Below are 20,231 nucleotides of genomic sequence, written 5' to 3'. Positions count from 1 at the left end.
ATCCTTGAGTTCACAGAAACTACTGTCTAATGAGAGAAAATCAGCTCCAAATAGAAAAGTAAATGTTTGACAATTTAGTGAGGCACAGTAAGGTAACAGATCAGGAGATGACTGCAGTTGAAAAGATTATTTGTTTCTCACAGATCTTAAAAGGAAGGGGTCATGCCACACCATGCAGGGCCATATGGGGAAGCAGCAGGTTGGTCAGGAGGCAGGAATGAGGTTCCAGAAGTGTAGGCAAGAGCTTTTACTGTGGTTTTCATAGAAGAAACAGGAAAGACAGGGCAAACAGGTTTAGGAGGGCAAGTCTGAATAATTTCAGCAGATTCTGGGACAGAGGGGCTGTCCCTAGTGGTCTGGCACCTCCACTAGGGTGATTAGGGCAGGTGGACAGCAGTCTGGAGTGTGACAGCTGGATCGAGAAGGTGGGTGGTGGGAGGGCTCTGGACGGCTTGTATTTGAAAAGCATATCCTTGGGTGAATTCTCTCTAGTATTTGGTTAACCATAGGTGGGTCAGCAAGGCTGCAGATGTCAAAACATCAGAATACAAAAAATAAAAGACATAGCTAAACATAGTATATAACAGGGTGATGCTGCTGCTGCTGCTAAGTCGCTTGTCATGTCCGACTCTGTGCGACCCCATAGACAGCAGCCCACCAGGCTCCCTCGTCCCTGGGATTCTCCAGGCAAGGACACTGGAGTGGGTTGCCATTCCCTTCTCCAATGCATGAAAGTGAAAAGTGAAAGTGAAGTTGCTCAGTTGTGTCTGACTCTTCCCAACCCCATGGACTGCAGCCTACCAGGCTCCTCCATCCATGGGATTTTCCAGGCAAGAGTACTGGAGTGGGGTGCCATTGCCTGCTCCGATATAACAGGGTGGGAAGTACTATAAAAAATTGGAGAGGAGAAAGAAAACAACAGAGGTGGGTGTGCATTTTTTAATTAGTTCCTTTGGATGCGTTGGGTTTTAGTCGTGTCGTGCAGGATCTTTCCTTGCAGTGCACAGACTGCCTAGTTGTAGCACATGGGCTCAGTGGATGCAGTGCATGGGCTTAGTTGCCCCATGGAACGTGGGATCCTAGTTCCCAGTCCAGGGATCAAAGCTCTGTCCCCTGCATTGGAAGGCTGGATTCTTAATCAGTGGATCACCAGGGTAGTCTCAGGTGTGCATTTTTAATAGGGTAGTGTACATGGCCTTCTCTGGCCTGAAAACATTGTACAAAGACTTGAACGAGAAGAAAGAATACACTGAGCAGGTGTTTAGAAGAAGAACATTCCAGGACATGGGGGAGAGAATGAATTATTCAATAAGTGATTTTGGGACAAATGAATATCTTTTTGGAATACATACATAACTTTAAATTTCTGGTATGTACCATACACATACAAAAATAAATTCTGAAAGGATTAAGGAACTAATGTCATGACTTCTAGTTAAAAGTAGTAAATTGAGTGCCTCCATTTACATTTGCTTCTTCCCCCAGTCTCAATAAAATCATGGGGAAGGATTTTCAAAGACATAAACCTACTAAGGGATTAGGAAAAGAGGCAACAACAAATGTATGGAAGCTAGAAAGCAGAGCGGTGACTGGAAATGGACTTAGCAGAGCTTGGAAAGCTGAATTACAAGCTAGCAGTAGGGAAGTCTTGGTTTCCAGTACAAAATCCCCAAAGGCTCAGAAACTGGAAGCATCCTGGGTCTTAGGGGGAAAGGAGAGGAGTGAGCTATAAATTGGATGATTGCTTTCAAACCTCTTTAATCAGCTGTTGGGCACTCAGATCCTATCCACTGCTCCTGACACAGGGATACATCTCCACTTTTCTAACAGAATGCTGGAGATTTATTTTCTGGAGAGGGTAAAGCAAATTATGTCTACTTCAGTGGATACCAGCTGCTTGTGGGCTCTTGTTCTTCTTCCCACAATGTAGCCTCAGGACTCTGGAGCCAGGATTTAATCCTTCAGGAAGAAGACTGAAAGTGTATTTTTTGGTGAATTTGAACCAATCCAAGAGGAGTGACCTAACTTCATAAGCAATGGGGACTCACCCTGCAAGACAGCTCACCCCAGGGTGAAGCCCACTGAACACCAAGGACTCACACATCAGCAAACAGCCAAGAGTCACAGACGCTTGAAGAAACCCACCAGGTAAATGACAGGGATGGGAGCAGACAGACCCGAGAGGATACAGAGGCTGCACAGGAAATGGAAAGCTTTTAAAAAGCATCAATATTCTCATGCAGCTGAAAGAATATATTCTATTTATCTTGGGAACAAGCAACAACAAAGAAACAGCTAAAGAATCCACAAATTTAAAATAAGGTATCAGAAAGCTCACACTGGATTGATGTATTTGAAAACATTAAAATTAAGAACTTCTGCTAACAAAAACATACTGTCACAGGTGTGAAAAGGCAAGCCACAGCATAACAGAAAATATTTGCAATTTTATCTCCAACAAAATATTTGTATCCAGAATGTAGAGAGAACATCTATAAATAAATAACAAAAGAAGTTAGAAAACTGATAGAAAATTGGACTAAAGTTCCGAAAAGTCACTTTACAAATAGAATACTCAAATGGGTAAGTAAAGATGCTCAACTTCAGGAAAAAAATAAAACCACAATGATGTGCCATCCACCAGAATGGCTAAAATGAGTAATAAAACACACATTCACACACACATACACACTCCAAGTAGTAGTGAATGTACAGCAACTGGAGTTCTCATATGCTGCTGAAGGAATGTCAATTGATAAAACACATATGGAAAACTGGTTCACAGCATCCACTAATGCCGAAAATACGAATGTCCTATGACCCAATAATTCTGTTCCTAGGTATGTATCCAACAGAAATGCATACATGTGTTCACCAAAAGACATGTGCAAGAATGATCACAGCAGCACTATCCATAAAAACTGGAAACAATCATCTATCAGCAGTATAAAATGATCAAATAAATTGTAATACATTCTTACAGTGGAATACCATGCAGAAATGAGAATGTACACAAGATAAATGAATTGCTTAAACAGTGGTGAGTGAAAGAAGCCAGACACAAAATAATACAATTCTGTGTGCTTCCATTTCTGTGAAGTACAAAACAGGCAAAGCTAATTTAAAATATTTGAAATAAAGGATGGTTGTTTCCCTTAGGAGGGAGAGTGAGTGAGCAAGACACAAGGATGGCATCTGCAGTAGGGGGTGATGTTCTTTTCAGAGCCAAGTGCTGGCTACACAGTTGAGTACTTTAGATATTTACCTTTTTTCTATTTGGACAAAATGCTTCAATAAAAATTATTTTATAAAACTTACTAGACAGTTTGGAAGATGAAGATATAGACTCTACATAGATGAAGATATAGATGAAGATATATGAGGACTGTCTCAGAAAGCAGAACACAATGACCATAAATTAAAAACAGGGAGAAAAAATATTACCAAAAAGACAAGAAATAACAAGTATTGATGACCATGTAGAGAAAGAGAAACTCTTGTGCACTGCTGATGGGACTGTAAATTGGTGCGGCCACTATGAAAAGCAGTATGAAGATTTCTCAAAAACATAAAACTAAACTATCATATGATCCAGCAATTCAGTTTATAGATATTTATCTGAAGGAAACAAAAACACTAACTCAAAAAGGTATTTGCTCATCCAGGTTTATTGCAGCATTGTTTTCAGTAGTCAACATAGGGAACAGCCTAACTGTCTACCAATGAATGAATGAACACACACACAAACACACACACACACAATGGAATATTATTCAGCCATAAAAAATGAATGAAATCTGGCTATTTGTGATAACATAGATGGACCTCAAGGGCATTATTCTAAATGAAACAAGTGAGACAAAGACAAATACTGTATGATCTCACTTATATAGGGAATCGAAAAAACAAATAAATAAACATACAAAACCCCTAAACTAAACTCACAGATACAGAGAACATATTGGTGGTTGCCAGAATCAGGGACTAGAGGTTAGGTGAAATGGGTGAAGAAGGTCAAAAGGTACAAATTTGCATTTATAAAATAAAAAAGCCCTGGGGAGGTAATGTACAGCTTGGTCTTTATAGTTGGTAATACCAAACTCTAACAAATAATCTAACTTTTCACCTAAAGGAGGTAGAAAAAGAACAAACAAAACCCAAAGTGAGTAATAGGAAGGAAGTAATAAAGTTCAGAAGGGAAATAAAACAGAGACTAAGAACTGGTTCTTTGGAAAGATAATTGACAAGTCTTCAATTGACTAACTAGGAAAAAGAAAGGGTCAAGTAAAATCAGAAATGAAAGAGGAGAAGTTTCGATACCATAGGAATACAAAGAATCATAAGGCAATACTAAAAACAAGTATATGTCCGAAAGTTGGACCACCTAGAATAAATGGACAAATTCCTAGAAACACAATATTTCAAGACTTAATCATGAAGAAATAGAAAACTTGAAAAGACCAATTCCTAGTAAGGAGGTTGAATCAGTAACCAAAAGCCTCTCAATGAACAAAAGTAGGAATTAGACTTTACTGGTGATTTTACTTGGAGAAGGCAATGGCACCCCACTCCAGTACTCTTGCCTGGAAAATCCCATGGATGGAGGAGCCTGGTAGGCTGCAGTGCATGGGGTCGTGAAGAGTCGGACACAACTGAGCGACTTCACTTTCACTTTTCACTTTCATGCATTGGAGAAGGAAATGGCAACCCACTCCAGTGTTCTTGCCTGGAGAATCCCAGGGATGAGGGAGCCTGGTGGGCTGCCGTCTGTGGGGTCACACAGAGTCGGACACGACTGAACTAAACATTTTTTAAAAAGATTTAATACTTCTCCTTCTCAAAGTCTTCCTGGAAAATGAAGATGAGAGAATGCTTCCAAATTCACTTTATGAAGTCAGCATTACCCTGATACCAAACCAGACAAGGACATCAAAAAAGAAAATTATGGAAAGACAAATACCATATATTATATCACTTATATGTGGGATCTAAAATACAACACAAATGAACCTATCCAGAAAAGAGAAACATACTCACAGACCTAGAGAACAGGCTCGTGGTTGCCAAGGAGGAGGGGGGGTGTGGGGGAGGGATGGATGGGGAATTTGGGATTAACACATGCAAACGATTATATTATACACAGAATGACAAGCAGCAAGGTCCTACTATATACACAGGGAACTATTAATACATTCAATATCCTATGATAAGGATATCAGAAGCAAAGAATCCTCCTGCCAGTGCAAGAGACACAGTTTCAATATCTGATCCAGGAAGATTTCACATGCTACAGAGCATCTAGCCAGAGCGTGTGTGCTCAGTCATGTCTGACTCTTTGCAACCCCAAGGGTGGGGGTCCGCCAGGCTCCTCTGTCCATGGAATTTTCCAGGCAAGAATATTGGAGTGGGTTGCCATTTCCTACTCCAGGGGATCTTCCCGACTCAGGGATCGAACCCGTGTCTCTGGAGTCCCCTACACTGGCAGGTGGATTCCTTACCACTGTGCCACTTGGGAAACAGGCAGGAGCAACTAAACCCGTTGCTGTTTAGTTGCTAAGTCGTGTCTGACTCTTTTGTGACCCAATGACTGTAATTGTGCCAGGCTTCTCTGTCCATGGAATTCTCCAGGCAAGAATTCTGGAGTGGGTTGCCATTTCCTTCTCCAGGGGATTTTCCTGAACCAGGGATCAAACCTGGGTCTCCCACTGAGCCACCAGGGAAGGGATGGATTGTAAGTTTGGGATTAGCAGATGTAAACTATTATATACAGAATGGATAAACAACACACACAGGAAATATGTTCAGTATCCTATAATAAGCCATAATGTGAATCACTTTTCCATACATCAGAAACTAACACAACATGGTAAATCAACTATACTTCAATGCAAAATAAATTTAAGACACTTTTTTTTTTACCCCTTCTGAATTCCAGATTTCTGTGAGGGATAAAATAACTTTACTTAGGCACCTAGGGAAGCAAAAGTTTAAATTTCATCTTTCTTCCAGGGTTTGACTGCAGCCCACAGGCATAATTAAGATTCACTCCAAGATGGTCTATGCCAAGAAGGGGAAATACATACTAATTTCTGGTAAGGTAGGAAAATGGCTTATCATGTGACACTACGGTTGATAAGGGAAGGAAGGCAACACGGACTGAGCACCTGGAGTCTGCTCAATCCTCAGGGATGCCCTTGTTTCCATCAGCTCCTTTAGTCCTCTCAACAGCAGCTTCTGCTTTGTTTTTCTTCCTAGCACTTATCAATATCTGGCAGTTTATACAGGCTTCCTTGGTGGCTCAGAATCTGCCTGCAATGCAGGAGACCTGGGTTTGATCCCTGGGTTGGGAAGATCCCCTGCAGAAGGGCATGGCAACTCACTCCAGGATTCTTGCCTGGAGAATCCCATGGACAGAAGAGTTTATATACTAACTAAATAAAAGTGCCTCCCTCAGCACCTCCAAGTGTGAGCTCAAAGATGATACTCTATTTTGCTCATTGTAGTATCTCAAGCACTTAGAACTTCCTGAAACACACACAGAAAAATTGGAAAAAATGTTTGTTTAAAAAAACACTATAACTTAGGTATTAACAGCATTATTGGATGCTTGGGAAACTGAGGCTTGGAGAAGTTACAAAACTGTCTGTGATGGTTAATTTTATGTGTCAACTTGGCTAGGCTACAGTGCCGAGTTGTTTGGTCAAACCCCAGTAAAGATGTCACTGTGAAGGTATTTTAAAAGTGTGATTAACATTAAAATCATTAGGCTTTGAGTAAAGCGGATTACCCTCCACACTGTGAGTGGGCCTTATCCAATCAGTAGAAAATCTAAGAGCAGCCTGAGGTTTTCTCCTGAATGAAGAAATTAAGCCTCAGACTGTAACATAGAAACCGTGCTTGAATGTCCAGCCTGCTGCCCTGATGAGTTTGGACTGCAAATGGCCATATCTACTCTTCCCTAAGTTTCCAGACTGCCAGTCTTTCCTATAGAGGTCAGACTTACCAGCCCCCATGATCACATGAAGAAATTGCTTACAAGAAATCTTTCTCTTTTTCTCTTTTGATAGATAGATAGGCAGGCAGTCAGACAGATAGACAGATAGATAGGATACGATATAGATAGGTTTAGATATATAGATAGAGGTATCCTATTGGTTCTATTTCACTGCAGAATCCTGACTAACATACTGTTTCAGTTCATACACCTGTTCCCTATATGCATAGACTAATGGCTCATGGTTCGTGACATTGTGTAGGAGACATGAAGCAAGACAATTTCCAAGAAAAAGAAATGCAAAAAAGCAAAATGGTTGTCTGAGGAGGCCTTACAAATAGCTGTGAAAAGTAGAGTAGCCAAAAGCAAAGGAGAAAAAGAAAGCTATACCCATTTGAATGCAGAGATTCAAAGAATAGCAAGGAGAGAGAAGAAGCCTCCTGCAGTGATCAATGCAAAGAAATAGAGGGAAAAAATACAATAAGAAAGACTAGAGATCTCTTCAAGAAAATTAGAGATACCAAGGGAATAATTCATGCAAAGATGGGCACAATAAAGGACAGAAATGGCATGGACCTAACAGAAGCAGAAGATATTAAGAAGAGGTGGCAAGAATACACAGAACAACTGTAAAAAAAAGATCTTCATGACCCAGATAATCATGATGGTGTGATCACTCACCTAGAGCTAGACATCCTGGCATGTGACGTCAAGTGGGCCTTAGAAAGCATCACTACGAACAAAAGCTAGTGGAGGTGATGGAATTCCAGTTGAGCTATTTCAAATCCTAAAAGTTGATGCTGTGAAAGTGCTGCACTCAATATGCCAGCAAATTTGGAAAACTCAGCAGTGGCCACAGGACTGGAAAAGGTCAGTTTTCATTCCAACCCCTAAGAAAGGCAATGCCAAAGAATGTTCAAACTACCGCACAATTGTACTCATCTCATATGCTAGCAAAGTAATGCTCAAAATTCTCCAAATCAGGCTTCAGCAATACATGAACTGTGAACTTCCAGATGGTCAAGCTGGATTTAGAAAAGGCAGAGGAACCAGAGATCAAATTGCCAGCATCCACTGGATCATCGAAAAAGCCAGAGAGTTCCAGGAAAACATCTATTTCTGCTTTATTGACTATGCCAAAGCCTTTGACTGTGTGGATCACAATAAACTGTGGAAAAATATGAAAGAGATGGGAGTACCAGACCACCTGACCTGCCTCTTGAGAAGTCTGTATGCAGGTCAGGAAGCAACAGTTAGAACTGGACATGGAATGACAGACTGGTTCCAAATAGGAAAAGGAGTATGTCAAGGCTGTATATTGTCACCCTGCTTATTTAACTTATATGCAGAGTACATCATGAGAAACGCTGGGCTGGAAGAAGCACAAGCTGGAATCAAGATTGCTGGGAGAAATATCAATAACCTCAGATATGCAGATGACACCACCCTTATGGCAGAAAGTGAAGAGGAACTAAAAAGCCTCTTGATGAAAGTGAAAGAGGAGAGTGAAAAGGTTGGCTTAAAGCTTAACATTCAGAAAACTAAGATCATGGCATCCGGTCTCATCACTTCATGGGAAATAGATGGGGAAACAGTGTCAGACTTTATTTTGGGGGGCTCCAAAATCACTGCAGATGGTGACTGCAGCCATGAAATTAAAAGACACTTACTCCTTGGAAGGAAAATTATGACCAACCTAGATAGCATATTGAAAAGCAGAGACATTACTTTGCCAACAAAGGTCCGTCTAGTCAAGGCTATGGTTTTTCCTGTGGTCATGTATGGATGTGAGAGTTGGACTGTGAAGAAGGCTGAGCGCCGAAGAGTTGATGCTTTTGAACTGTGGTGTTGGAGAAGACTCTTGAGAGTTGCTTGGACTGCAAGGAGATCCAACCAGTCCATTCTGAAGAAGATCAGCCCTGGGTGTTCTTTGGAAGGAATGATGCTAAAGCTGAAACTCCAGTAGTTTGGCCACCTCAGGTGAAGAGTTGACTCATTGGAAAAGACTGTGATGGTGGGAGGGATTGGGGGCAGGAGGAAAGGGGGTCGGTGGAGGATGAGATGGCTGGATGGCATCACTGACTCCATGGACGTGAGTCTGAGTGAACTCCGGGAGTTGGTGATGGACAGGGAGGCCTGGCGTGCTGCGATTCATGGGGTTGCAAGGAGTCAGACACGACTGAGTGATTGAATTGAACTGAACTGAACTGAAGGAAACTAAGACTCAAAGAATAAGGACTGATCCCTGTTTGCAGAGCCAGAAATGGTGAGGCTTTGCACATATAAAGTGTGTATGACCTTGAGCCAACATTCCTCACTGTTTGATTGTTCAGTCTCCTAAGAACGGATGTAAGCCCATCAGCACATCATTTGACCCTCCCAACATAATGAGTTCCTCGAGAAGGGAACTCCACAGTCACAGTAATGACTGTGAGAGCTAGAGCCGGCATTCACCATGCTCTGTTAACTTCTAGAACTTTCCTCCCTACCAGGGAACCATGAAGCAGGCACTGCTTGTCTCAGAAGAGGAAACACTGCATACACAGAGGCTGTACCGCTTGCCTGGGTTCACAGAAGTCAAAGTTATATCCAGTGGTATCCTGGTTCATCACTAAGTGCTTGGTATAAGCACAATATGCTGTTCTGTGGTGACACTTTCACCATCCACTCAGACTTGGTGGGACAGATCCAGTAAGCAGGGCTTTTAGCTGCCATCAGTTTTTTAGAGTCTGTAGGTCATCAGTCTGTCCCTGAAGGCTTTGAAGTACTCCCTCTCTGACTCCAGTTGCCTGGAGCTGGTGGTGCTGAGGGAGGCATGCAGAGGCCCCTGTTCATGAGCGGCACTATCAGTGGCCATGGTCCCTGAAGCACAGCTGTCCCCACACTCCTCTGTCAAGGCAGTTTGGCTGGGCCAGCTTTGGCTCCAGAGCTCACCTCACTGCTTGGGCACACAACACGAGCCCTGGAGCACTCAGGGCTTTCTTGGAGGAGAGGAGGGTTACTTCACAGAGATTTACGAGGACTTGGACTTCATGCCTGTCTCCACAAACATCCACGGGGTGTCTACTACTTGTCCCACACAATGCCAGGAACATCATGGCAGGGCAAGTATGTTTTCTGCTGCTGAGGGCCACTGTCTGTCTGGGGAGACCCAGTTTCGATGATCGGCACACTCTGGCCCGTGTGCAAGACAGCGTTCGCTGAGGGTGCCTCCTGATAGCCATGGAGGCAAAAAAGCATGTGTGGTGATAAGATCAGGTTCAAGAAGGGGATGGGTTTGTTTTCTTGCTTAGAGTTTTCAATATTTTTCTCAAGTATTTCATAATGAGTGAATATCACTTTTATAATCAGAAAAGCCATTTAAGGATCTTTTCCTACCTGTCCTCCACAACTGCTAACTTATCTCATAAATTTTTGGTTGCTTTCCTCACTAATATTTCATAATGTGCTCCAGGTGAGTTCCAAACAGGAACACAGAGAAGAATAAATGCGTTGATGTTCAGAAAATACAGAAGCATGCATTCCGTATAGTAGACACTCAATTACACTGTCTTTTTAAACATCAAATGGCAGAAACATCCCAACTTCAATATCGTGGGAACAAAGTACAGGAGAAACACTCACTTGGGACAATAGTTTGTATTTTCTGTGCACTAAAATTCCCCCCTTTTGTACTTTCACATAATTCAAGCCAGAGATCAAGTCTCTCTGAGAATATATAATCCTGGTGGGTGAGGGAGGGAAACAAGGCCTTTAGCTATTGTGCTTTGTTTTAAATTTCATTCCTAAGCTAAGAGTGTGTTTTATGAGTTTCAGCTGGAACGGGGTCCCAGCTCACTATGAATCTGTGAGTATGAACATTGTAACAGAAATGCTCAGACCTTCATGTACAGTCGTAGCTATAGATCTCATCACTGAATGAAAAATGCAGCGTTAACCTGAATTCCTGTGCTTCACTGAGATCAATAAATTACAGCCCTTGATGAGTTCCTGCTTTGAGTTAATGCAAGATGCCATGATAGCATTAGATCACATGCACGCTCTGTCAGCCTTTCATCATCTCAGGAGGAAGTGTATTTCCTGGTCTCTACAACACAGATAGTTTCTGCTCTATAGCTCTTCTCCTCTCATCCTCATTCATAGGTTTTAAGAATACATTGGAATATAGTTTAATGAGAAATATCAGCCAGACACACGCACCTGGACTGCCATGAGATTAAAGATATTGTCTTTTCATTCACTTCAAGCAAAAATGAACAGAAATGCACAGTAGAGTTCCACTGGTGCTAAAATTGGAAGCTTTAATTTCTTTTTTAAAAATATTTATTTATTTATTTACTTACCTGAATGTTCATCAGAAGGGCTGAGACTAAAGCTGAAGCTCCAATACTCTGGCCACCTTATGCGAAGAGACAACTCATTGGAAAAGACCCTGATGCTGGGAAAGATTGCAGGAGGAGAAGGGGGTGACAGAGGGTGAGATGGTTGGATGGCATCACTGATTCAGTGGACATGAGTTTGAGCAAACTCTGGGATATAGTGATGGACAGGGAAGCCTGGTGCACTGCAGTCCATGGGGTTGCAAAGAGTCGGACACAACTAAGGGACTGAACGATACTTACTTACCTACTTATTTATTTTGGCTGTTTCGGTCTTAGTTGTGGCACATGGGATCCTCCATTTTCATTGCAGCACGTGGGATCTTTAGTTGTGGCACGTGGGATCTAGTTCCCTGACCAGAGATTGAATCCAGGCCCCCTGCATTGGGAGCATGGAGTCTTAGCCATTGGACTACCAAGGAATCCCTTGAAGTTTTAATTTCTAAGGGCAGCTGACTCACAAATCAATGGGATTTTAGTTAAGGCAATTTACTTGAACCTAATTTTCACTCTCTGAGAAGAGTCATAATAATAATCTCACAGTAGTTTGATAAATGTAAAAAAATCACTGAAAGTTCTGAAAATTTTCATAAGAACTGCTTTAGATAATTATGGCTGTATAACAGATTGCTCTAAGACTCGCATGGTCTCTGAGGTTAGGAAATCAGGAGTGGATTGTTTGGTGTTTGTGGCTCAGGCCCTCTCACAGGCTGCAGCCCAGCTGTCAGCCAGGCCTCAGTCTTATCTGAGGTTATGACTGGGGCTGGAGGATATGAGTCTAAACTGCTGTCCTCATGCCTCAGTTCCTCATTGACTGTTGGCATGAGGCTTAAACGTTCCTCCCCATGTAGGCCAAACCACAGAGCTGTTCACAAAATGATTGCTGGCTGTCCTTGTGAAAGTGATGAGGGAGAAGGATGGCTAGCCCCAAGACAGATGTTGTAGTTTCTCCTCTGATCTAACTACATCAGTGTCATGATATTACCATAGTGTAGGTCTACAATGGTTACACAGACCTACCTACCTACCTGGTGCCATGTTAGAGGGGACTCACAAGGGTATGAAAACCAGGATATGGGGTTCGTTGGGGGCCATTATGGTAGCTGGCTACCCCAAGTGCCATAGAAATGCTCAACTGGGAGGGATAGGCAGAGCATATAGCATACTGGCTAGTGGTAAAGGAAGATCAGAATTTTTTCCCTTTTGCAAATCAGACATCAGTCACAATTCACCCCGGTGATTCCTTTAGCAGCAGCCCAAATTCTCTCCTGGTGGCTTGCTACCTGCCCAGCCTGGAGAATTTGCCAGTTATTACCAGAACCATGCTCCCCCAAAAGTAGAAATGACCCACATTCCCTGACCCAGAGAATCCCTCAGGGTCCCCAGAACCTTCTGGTCAGCCTGCTTGCAACTTTGGTTGCCCCCACCCCCACCCCAGTGAGTGCTGATGAGTGGTCACCTCCAGGGAAGGGCATCTGGTCCCGCAAGCCTGGAAACCAGCGTTCTGAGCACTGGAGAGAGCCTTCAGACTAGCCTGTAGATGACTGCTGAGAGCAGAGCTGGGTGTTATCTGGTCTGATCTCACCTTTTCTATCTTGCTCTGCAGGCATGCTAAGAGAGGTGAAGGGAAAGTTCCTGGGCTAATTAACACAGGAGACCTAAAAGCAATTTTAAGCTCTGATGCCTCAAGGAATTCTGGTCCTGTTTTAAAGCAGGAATGTCCAATGGCCACGTCTGTCGAGAGGACAATTAGTAAAGCGACAGTTGTGCAACACAGAAGGTTGTCTCTGAATCTGAATTATGTCTTTTCCCTGTCCTTGGTTTTTTTCTGTCAATCTTTTTTACAATGAAGATTTAAAACAAAGATTGCCTATGACAGCATGGGCACTGATAGTCAACTGTTTGAGGTTTCAGAAAATCTTTGAATCTGAAATGGCTGAAGGCTGAGAGACGATGTTGTAACAAATACTTCAGTGGAAGACAAATGATATACTATTCTCATGTGTTCTTTGAAAATTCTGATGTGAGAAAGTTAAGGCAATCGAAAGTCAAGCCAGATAGGCTGCACGTCTCCAGCACCATGATGAACTGTTGAGTGCAGATGCATGAGAAATCCCATTCAGAACCCAGCCTGATCCCACGCTGAGCAGACCTGCTCAGTCAGATCCCAGGTGGGGCCCTTTGTGGGCTACAAAACTGGACCACAGGTACTGCCTGAACTCAAATAACCTCTACTCTGCAGATGCAGGTAAAAATTGCATGCAAATAATCGTCACACAGGCTTGGTGAAGTCAAGATAGCGTAATCTGGAAATTCCAGAGAAAAAACATTAATACTCTGGGAAGTATTAATATACTTTCTCTGGGAAGATTCATTTCTCTGACATGTGTTTATTGAGACCTGCTGTGTGGCCAGCAGTGTGCTGGAATGCAAAGGGAAGACTACAGTCCTGGCAGAAAGGAGTGGGATTGCAGTGCTGTGACCTACACAATAATAGATCTGGCTGAAGCCCTATCAGGGAGAAGCTGATTCTCTCCAGGTGGTTGATCAAAGCTCTGCAGAGGGAGTCATACCTGGAGGGAGCATTGAAGGATGAAGGAGAGGGTGTCAGCTGGCAAGGGCAAGCAGGCTGTATGGGGGGAACATTCTAGAAGGTGCCCCAGGTATAGTCATATAAAACCATTACATACCTTGGCACATTCAAAGAATTACAAGTGCTTCATGGTTGTTGGATTTATAGACTACAAGGGAGAGAGTCAGGAAGCAGAAGGTTCAAATTGTGAATAGGTTCATATACATGTGAAGGAACGTGGACTCCTTTCTGTAGGCAATGTGCCTCATTTTAAGGTCTGGGAACAAACCTCTTTGAGAATCTGAGCAAAGTTATGACCACATTCCTTAAAAGGATGCTCACAAATACAATTGTGTCTACAATTTCAGAGTGTCTGCAATGCACTGGGCTGTGCATTCAGCCAGAATTCAGACAAGAATTCCTGACTTGGAACTCCACAGACTCATTGCTGGAATTCACATCAGAGTGAGATGATCAGATGCTCACTTCAGAATCACATTCCAAGCATTGAAGTAGAGAGTGGGTCTCCAGGAGAAAAAGTGGAGTAGGAACCATAGGGAAGCTGTAGACGCATCTCAAATCATACAGTCCAGAACTGTGAGTTTCCTTACTTTTAACACACCCAGTGCGTCATCAACTTAATAACAGCTTTTCTGGGGAAAAGAAAACTCCACATTAAATGCATAATACATTATTTGGGGGACTTCCCAAATAAAGGTAAAGAACCACCTGCAAACGCAGGAGACATAAGAGACTCAGGTTCTATCCCTGGGTCAGGAGGATCCCCTGGAGGAGGGCATGGCAACCCATTCCAGTATTCTTGCCTGGAGAATCCCATGAGCAGAGGAGCCTGGCGGGCTACAGTCCATGAGGTTTCAAAGAGTCAGATGCAACTTGAAGTGACTGAGCACACACACATTATTTTTTAATCTAGCATTTTTCATTGAGGATTTTCTGGTTGTGGCAGAGAAAACCAAGTCTGATAAGTTGAGTCCAAAGTCTTGTTATCTTTTGATCTGAGTTGCCTATTACTGGAAATCATCTGGAGGTTTCTGAGAAGGGAGGTTCCACTCTTAGGTCAAGCACAAGAGTCAGTCATAAGAGATGGGCTGACAGAGGTCCTCTATCTTCAATTACATTATTCGGTGGTGTACACCTCAGGCTACCTTATATGGCAAAAACAACTTTTCCTTTCAATGTGCATGGTGATGTGAGTTTTCAGTGAAAACCAGAGACACTCAAATTTAATTTAATCTTGATCTATTAATGTCATCACCAACACCAACGACAGAACAGTTGCTCCTGCAACGATGCCACAATTCACCTCCTGGCCGGTGGCAGTGCTTGGGTTTTAGAAATGTCATAGTGTGAAAAATTGTGTGTCTTAGAGCAGGGGTACCCAACCCCCAGGCCACACACCACTATGAGACTGCACAGCAGCAGGTGAGGGGTGGGCAAGCCAGTGAAGCGTCATCTGTATTTACAGCTGCTCCTCATCGCTCACATTACTGCCTGAGCTCCGCCTCCTGTCAGAGCAGTGGCAGCATTAGATTCTCACAGGAGCGTGAACCCTAACCCTAATGTTAATCAGAATATCTTGAGATTACCACAAAGTAGAAATAAAGTGCACAATAAGTGTAATGCGCCTGAATCATCCTGTAACCATCCCTCTGCCTTGGTCTGTGGAAAATTGTCTTCCATGAAACCTGTCCTTGGTGCCACAACGGTTGGGAACTGCTGTCTTAGAGTGGACAGTACGATACCATTGGTAGATAAGCCAGGAGACTGTAGCAGGGACAGGCAGCCTTTCCTGGGTCTTTATCAAGCAGCTATTTGAACGAAGTCATAGACGGATACGTCACATTGGGCTTCTGCCCTTTTGGCCAAAGTCAGGTCCGTGGAATTCCCACGTTCCCAGGTTTACGCAGCTGCAGACATGGCAGGGCAGGGAAGTGAGTCGTCTGCTCAGCTGTGACAACTTTTGGGCTCACTTGCACCCTGTGACAGCCAGATGCACCACGGACAAGTGTGTGCTCATCCCTCATCCTCCTCCTAAGCTCACCGAGCCCTCAACCAAGTGTCCAGACCCCACGTCTCCTCCCCCCAAGCCTGGTGATTCCCAGCTCTGAGCACAGACTGAGGCTCAGAAGTGGTGGGAAGTGTGAGCAGCCTAACCCGGAGAAGCAGACAGTCTGGGTTCCACTGCAGCTTCCTTTGGGAAATTTGGGGTTCCTGAGAGTTAGGGTGAACCGCAGGGCAATCTGGGGCCCGCAGGGAGACTGGTATGCAGAAACATTCTTCTTTGGGCTCCCATGACGGGCTCTGCAGGGCTGGAGGAGATCCACAAATATTTGTCTGGTTGCATAGCTCAGGCATGTGAAAATTAGAACTGAGAAACATGCTCTTTCTTCTCTTTCCAGAAATGTTGCCTGAACTCTGACCCCTGGCACTCCCCCTCATCGTGGGCTGGCTTTCAATCTGTTCTCCATTATTTCACTTCATATGCTTTTGCAGACTTTGCTGAAAATGCAAGTCCTGCCTCGAGCCCCAGTCAAGCAGCAGTCAATGAGTTCTTCTAAGCTTCACTGAGTAATTTCCCATCATTTCTCAGGACTGATCCAAGGTCCCGTTCCTCCCCACGCTTCTCTTCCACCCTGTCTACACAACTGTGTGGGGCAGAGGGAAGGACCCCTCAGCCGGCCCCCGGCCCTCAGGCCACGTGGGCTGCTGCCCTTCCCTGAAGAGGGGGTATTTTCCACTGTTCTGGAATTCTTGATTATGCGTGCATCTGTGCTTGCGAGGCCAGCCACGGGGCCCTGGTACTTGTCACACTCCTCCAACCAGCTGTTTCCAATCCATCCAGGTTTCAGCGGGTGAGCGGTTCCTTCTGTCCTGCAGCAGACTGGACTCTGCAGACCCAGGCGTCTGTGTGTCTGATCAAAAGCTGGAGATGTACATGCAGGACATGCAGTGATGATGCCAGTCCAGGGGTTAGATGGTGAGGTTCCCCATAGGACCTCAGGAGAAAACTATGTCTTCAGGAGAAACAAGTGTGCACTTGCTCTGGAGATTACTCTCTTGAGCCAGGGAAGTGTGTTGGGAAGGAGCCACTGGGAAGCTGTGTCTTGCATTGTATGGGCCAGAGGTTCTACTGTGGAGTCCATGGGCAAAATTCAATGGGCCAAGAATGCGGATGGAAAAAAAATTACTAAGCTAACTAAGCAGCTAACTAACTAACTTACTCATTTTCACTAGCTTCTAACTTCAATTTAGCATTTCCTTCTGCTATGATTGTGGGTAGCAAACCACAGCAGCATCAGCAGAGCCTGCTGGCTATGTCGATAACAGAAATCTCAGTCCTCTCATCTCATCTGGAACCACTGCTTGTGCTCGTCACTACTTAAAGTGGCCATTAGACTCAATTCTAAAGCTTATTTATAGTGTTGGTAAAGAAGCATCCATATTAGTACATCACAAATTTATTTCTTATGGTCTAAGCTGGCTTAAAACTCAATATTAAAAACAATATATAACAAAACTAAGATCATGGCATCCGGTCCCATCACTTCATGGCAAATAGAAGGGAAAAGTGGAAGCAGTGACAGATTTCCTCTTCTTGGGCTCTAAAATCACCGCAGATGGTGACTGCAGCCATGAAATTAGAAGATGGTTGCTTCTTGGCAGGAAAGCTATGACAAACCTAGACGATGTGTTAGAGAGCAAAGACTATATGGACTTTTGCCAACAAAGGTCTACATAGTCAAGGCTATGGTCTTTCCAGTAGTTATGTATGGATGTGAAAGCTGGACCATAAAGAAGGCAGAGCGCTGAAGAATTGATGCTTTAGAACTGTGTTGCTGAAGAAGACTCTCGAGAGTTTCTTGGACAGCAAGGAGATCAAACCAGTCAATCTTAAAGGAAATCAACCCTGAATACTCATTGGAAGGACTGGAGCTGAAGCTGAAGCTCCAATACTTTGGCCACCTGATGCCAACAGCTGACTCATTGGAAAAGACCCTGATGCTGGGAAAGATTGAAGGCAGATGGAAAAGTGGGAGACAGAGGATGACATGGCTGGATAGCATCACTGGGGAACTAAGATCTCACGTGCCACAGGGCAACTAAGCCTCTGTGCCGCAACTAGAGAAGCCCCTGTGCTGCAGCGAAGATTAAGCGTAGCAAAAAAAAAAATTTTTTTTAATAAAATAAAAAATAAAATGAAACACTGACAGTATTGGTGATTGCATGCAAACAGACACGGAGTCTAGAGCTGGACTCTCAGCTTTTGCAGAATCAGAAATTCAATTTTGTAAATATCCACTCTTCTGGTGAAGTCTTGTACAACTAAACTGGAGAAGCTGTGCATGCATAGTCAGGCAGAAGCCCAGTCTTATCATCTGTGATGGGAAATAAATCCCATACAACTGAAATACACTGATGGTTGGTTCATTGTCTCCATAGCTATGTAAGAAAATCTTGTGAGACACAATATTTTACTCAGGAGCTTGGACAGTAAACAAAGAAGAGACGATCAAAACAGTATTTTCCAATTTTAGGGCACAACCATTCATAAACCCTGAAATTAACTTGGTTAACAACCACCTTTCCTAATAGAATCTAATCTTGCTTGTGCTCATGCTTAGCTGCTCAGTCGTGTCTGACTCATTGCAATCCTATGAACTCTAGCCAGCCAGGCCACTCTGTCCATGGGATTTTTCCAGCAAGAATACTGGGATGGGTTGCCATTTCCTCCTCCAGGGGATGTTCCCAACCCAGGGATCATCCTATGTCTCCCGCATCTCCTGCATTGACAGGTGGATTTTTTACCACTGAGCCACGTGGGAATCTCAGTAGAATCTAATAAGAGAGAATAAATTGAAGAGAAGAGAAAGGAAATAAGATGTATCACATACAGTAGAGGTAAATACTGTCTTATCAAACTTTCATTGCAGTATTTTATAAGTCCATGTGGTATAAATGTGTAAAAATGGGCCCCAGTAAATGTATTTTTTTTTCCTTTTTGTGGCTTGTGTTAAAAGAGAAAAACCTTACATTAGGTGAACTTGAAAGCCAATCCTTCCATCCTGATATGAAATCTCTACTGCAGGGTTAGATGTACCCAAAAGACAGGATGATTTGCCTTATTAAAATATGGCAAAACTTCCCTAGTGGTCCAGTGGCTAAGACATCCAACCCCCAATGCAAGGGGCCCAGGTTCGATCCCAGGTTAGGGAACTAGATCCTAGATGCCGCAACCAAGATCCTGTATACTGCGATGAAGACTGAAGGTCTAGCATGCCACAATTAAGGCCCAGCACAGCCAAATAAAGAAATAAAATAGATATTAAAATGTATATATGGCATGCTTACAATTCTTGGTTGCAAGGAGAAAAGTGGAAATAGCCCAGGGAAGGGCCTGTAAGGATACAAAGCAGGTGGACCACCCATGCGGTGGCAGGGCAGGAACCTCAGATAGGAACCCCGAAGGAGCCGGAAGCCTCTTATTCCTTCTTAGGGCTGCTTCATTTGTCTTTGGAATCTGCGTGTATTGCTTTCCCAAACCTCAAGACAGAACACAGCAGGTGTCAATTTGCTAGCTCCCTTTTAATAGAAAAGTCCTGACCCCTGCATACAGGGTGAGGGCCGCAGTAGGCTCAGCATGGCCAGCTGTTCTGATGCCTGCAAGCAGTTGATCCACCCTGGGATGTCCCTGTCACACACGCTTAAGCATCTGCTTCTGTCTTGACTGCTTCAATTCCAGCTCTTTCTTTCCTTGACCCATGCCTAAAACTTCCAGAGCAGATCCACCTCCAGGCTGTGTCAGAACTCAGTAAATTCTCTGTGAGTGAACGAGGCAATATGTATTCCTAGGAATGGGGTGTCAGAGTATGGATTATTTGGGCCTATTAGATTTAAGATAGCATATTAAAGAGCTGTGAAATCATCAGAAAAATTGATGTTTGTATTTATAAAAAAAGTAAATTATAAAGGTGAATGACGAAATGATTTTTAATACATGATTACTGCTGCTGCTAAGTCTCTTTAGTCGTGTCCGACTCTGTGCGACCCCATGGACTGCAGCCCACCAGGCTTCTCCGTCCATGGGGTTCTCTAGGCAAGAACACTGGAGTGGGTTGCCATTTCCTTCTTCAATGGATGAAAGTAGAAAGTGAAAGTGAAGTCGCTCAGTCGTGTCCGACTCTTAGCGACCCCATGGACTGCAGCCTACCAGGCTCCTCCATCCATGGGATTTTCTGGGCAACAGTACTGGAGTGGGGTGCCATTG

The sequence above is a fragment of the Bos indicus x Bos taurus genome, chromosome 8 (genome assembly GCF_003369695.1).
Source record: "Bos indicus x Bos taurus breed Angus x Brahman F1 hybrid chromosome 8, Bos_hybrid_MaternalHap_v2.0, whole genome shotgun sequence".
In the NCBI taxonomy this organism is placed as follows: Eukaryota; Metazoa; Chordata; class Mammalia; order Artiodactyla; family Bovidae; genus Bos; species Bos indicus x Bos taurus.
The sequence above is the reverse complement of the archived record's forward strand: the minus strand, read 5'-3'. Positions refer to the sequence as shown.